Here is a 4,518-nt window from a genome sequence, read left to right on the forward strand (position 1 = left end):
AAAAAAAACTATTTAATAAAGTACGATTTCAAGTTTTTATCTGACAGCAATAAAAAACATTCTCGGTCGCTAAGGCTACTGTCAGGCAACCATGATTTTTGACGATGCGTATGTAGAATGACACGCTCTTTCAAATGGCATGGCCAAAATTGGGGGTGGCTATTTAAAAAAATTGTCGATGACGTCATATCTCGAACAACGGTGACGTCACAAATATGGGTCGTATGTCAAAAAGTGCCTTTTTTAAAAACAAAATCGACGTGGCAGGGGATTTTTTCGAAAACTTCTCAATTTAAAAAATAATGAATTTATTCGTTACTTTTCGAAAGCACTGTATATTGCTGAATAGTAGAAAATAGATAGACAATAAAGAAACACTTAGATAAATTATTATTACTGTTTTATTAAATTAAGGCCCGGTACTTTGATTCTAATCAGACGATTAGACTGTGATTATATTTTATAGAATAAATCAGTGTATATACAGTCTAATCGCCTGACCAGTTAATCAAGCTTTATCCGAGACTCAAAGTACATAATTGGGTTAGTCGAATCGAGTGAAATATAAATTATGTAGTGGAATTAAGATAGAGACAATGTGATCTTTTTATAGGATATGACAGTATAAGTCATTACTTCGTGAAATTATATTAGTTGTATGTTTAAATATTACATATTTTCATGTAATAATACATAGTTTCTGTGAACCCTTTTATATGTAATATATATATTTTTTTTCTGATCATTTTTAAATGTTCTGTATTTATTTACGCTACATGTCAATATATATCTTTTTTTATCTGCTTAGATTGTATGCCTGTAATAGAAATTTAAATTTTTGTTATGCTAATAGCTAATTTTTATTCAGTGATAGGACCTTTATGTTTATAGTATTATATAATATGATGAGGCACTGTCAAGGTGAGCAAAGTATGCCTTAGGTCTTTTAATGAACAGAAATAAAGTACCCGTAAAACAATTATGTATTTGTATCTTCAGCTTCACATTAATCGTTGCACTAAGAACTACCAAAAATAATACCTATAGAAGTAATATTTCACTTCAAATCTTCGAAACAAAGGTTTAATTTGCCTAGTCACGTACTTTTTTTTTCATGTTAACGTTTATTATTGTACTAAAATACTTCCTTGTACAACGTATTTCTAAAGTTCGAAATAAATTTCCTAAAGTACTTATTTTTCTTCGAAAGACGTTAATAACGTTGATTCTTTAAATGGTGGATTCGCATATTTTCTAGGTTACAGTAATTAGACATTAATGTAACTTGTTTAATATAGACAGTTTTTTTCATTGATTCTAAATAGTTTTTTTATTGCAATTTTCTAATACACATATTATTCTTTATTCTAATGTATAACCAGAAGCATAAAGTACGGTTAAACACAGCAGATATCTGTCAGAGTGTTGATGCATAACTCAAGGTTTTTATTAAATATTTTTCAAACATTAATAAACTTCTAATGCTTCTAAAGTGAAAGCTTTCTCATTTTTTTATAATCACAAATTAGCAATTACTGTAGCAGACAGCTTCAGGTATGACTGAGATATAATTTACATAGTATGTCAATGCTCAATGCCTACTGTCACAATGCATTGCTTAGCACCTACTGGCAGAGAGCGATCTACTAATCTATGTGCACTATAGAAGCGTGACTATTGCCGCAGTAGAGGAAATAAACATTTTTATTAATGATATGCGAGATAACTACTTTGTCTTTGCGAGCTACAGGTCTCGTTCAGCATACAATTACATTTTGATCATTAAGGATTTTAGCCGTTTAGATATTGCGAGTGTAATTTAATGCTGGATTGGGCCTGCAGTCCGCAGGCTGCAGTATTTGGCTTCCACAAAATCATAAGTTGAAAGTTTATTTCGCCTACTGCAATTGCAATCATGCTTCCATAATGCTTAAAAAATTATTAGGTCTCTCTTTGGCAGAAAGTACAATTACTATTGATACTTAAGATATAACTTACTTTGTAGGTTGTATTTCACCTACACATAAAACATGTTGGTAGATAGTGTCGTAGACCAAGTCCTGAGTGTATTTCGGATTTCATATTTTGATGTATAATATCCGGTATAATAATAAAGTACATATTCTTAAAATTTTTACTATCAAATAATGCCATACACGATGTTTTAAAAATTATATTTTCTGAATAGAATTTCGCACCAAATTTCCACTCTGTGTATTATCTATATCACATAAAACACGAGCAGAAATGATTAGGAACGAGTAGAGTAAATTTGTTTAGAAACAAAAATCATTTGTCTGTTTCAGGAAGATCATGTTATGGTGTATGGCGATGTGTTGTAGAATAGTATAGAAGACTAAAATCCTCTGAAAAAGTCAATAGGTATTACTCAAATTTAATTTTCAAATTGTGTTTAATTTGAACATAAGTCTTAATATAAGTATATTATTAAAACCAATATACGATTAGCTGTTTGTTGAGAGTCCAAATTATTTGGAAAATAATCATGGTATTTTTCAATATCGATACCATAAAATTATTCAAATATGTATTAAATTAAAAAAACAATGCGTGTAAATCAATTTGTAAATAGGATATCTGGAAACGTGTTTTCAATTCTATCAATTCCGGTATTACAATTTAATGGTTCTATTAAATTGAAATCAGTAATAAATCATAAAATTTACTTGAACTTAGTGACACTGTCGACGGAAAACCAATATATGTAGATACTTAAATAAAATGGTAATAAATAAAATTTAGCAATTTACATGCCCACTCATGTGAATATAATTTATTCAAATGGATGCAATAAAGTATAATTCTGCAGAATCCACACATCTATCCCGGAATCGAATTTTAATTTATGGGCCAGCAAGTATTAATAAATACTTATGATCTATTTAATTTTTGAGTACAATCTGCAGCAAAAATGAACTCTGGTACGCTTTATTCTACCCAAAAGGATCAGTAGACGTGTACTTATTTTTTATTTTTTCTTCTAAAATTTTATTACATTACATTATATTCGTTTATTTTATATATTTAACTGTACTATTATATTTCATATTTCATACAAATTAAAACCATCGAAATATAAGCAACTAGCGGCCTGTCCCGGCTTTGCACGGGTGGACATTTACTTTAAACATTTTGGGATATAAAAATATAACCTATGTTACTCAGGGATAATGTAGCATTCTAATGGTCAAAGAATTATCGAAATCCGTCCAGTAGTTTTTGAGTTTATTCATAACAAACATACATACATACAAAAATACAAATCTTTCCTCTTTATAATGTTAGTATAGATACAAGTTCTGAGGGGCGGCGTAAGTGGCGCTCTGTAGAATGTATGCCAAGGTTGTTATGAGAAATACATCAATTATTTTGAAGGTTATTTAAAAAAAATTGAAAACAAAATTTTTATTTTGACACCCTGTAACTCGGTTACTATCAATTTTTGGACTAAGGTAAGTTTGGCCAGATCACATTATGTTGACGTCATAAATCACCTGTTACTCTGTGTACAATTCATTACGGGGGACACCCTGTATATTAATTGAAAGAAAAGATAGGGTACAATTTGTATCCCACTGGGATTTTGTTAAAGATTTTGCAGAAAGTTGATGCTTGATCTGAAACCATAGTAGGCCTTAGAAAATTTCGAAAAGCTTTTAGATGCTGCTCAAAGTCCAACACCCACTTAAATTTTAAAAAAATATGTACAAATTAGGTTGTCAGGAATAAAAAGATAAGGTTAAATGCGAGAGAACAATTCGGAAAAAAATGGAAAAAATTTGAACAAAAAATTGAAAACTCAAACTCAAAATAAAAGCATTTGAAAAAATACCTGCTAAAACATTTTTCATTATATATTTTGCTGGAATAAACCTCAATAAGTATGAAAATAACATATTTTATTAACAAATAGAGTAGTTTTTCCCGCAATATAATAGAGTCAAAACAGGAGCTAATAAAACCACATATAATTTTAAAAAATTACCTAAAATTAGTAAAGCTGAAACACAAATTAACAAAAGGAAAATGTGATCTTTAATTTAAAACAAAATCTTAATTTTTCAAGAACAAACAATGAAAAGAAACAAAATTTCAATTTTTTATAACTAAAAAAACATTAAAGCGTTATTTAAAATATTGAGATGAAACCAGATTAACGGGAGAAAAGTAAAATTTAAATTAAATCGTTATGTAAAAGACAAAGTGGCAAAGTCAATGGTTGGAATGATTATTATAAAATTTATGATTGAGTTGATTATCATGTTAGTAAATAGTTAAAAAATAAGTTAGAATAAGAGGTAATAAATGATATTAAAATTGAAAGACAATTTGTAGATTAATTAAAAATATATGTCAGAAAAATGTCAAATTTAAAGTAGGATACACAAGGATTCTGTAGTCATTAGAAAGGTCAAATAATATGAGAAAATAAAAAAATATTTTGAAGTATAAGGCAAAATTGAATGTAAAGAAAGTAGAATAGGGTGTATAAGTGAA

Source organism: Anoplophora glabripennis, unplaced genomic scaffold (genome assembly GCF_000390285.2).
Source record: "Anoplophora glabripennis isolate ALB-LARVAE unplaced genomic scaffold, Agla_2.0 scaffold536, whole genome shotgun sequence".
NCBI lineage: Eukaryota > Metazoa > Arthropoda > Insecta > Coleoptera > Cerambycidae > Anoplophora > Anoplophora glabripennis.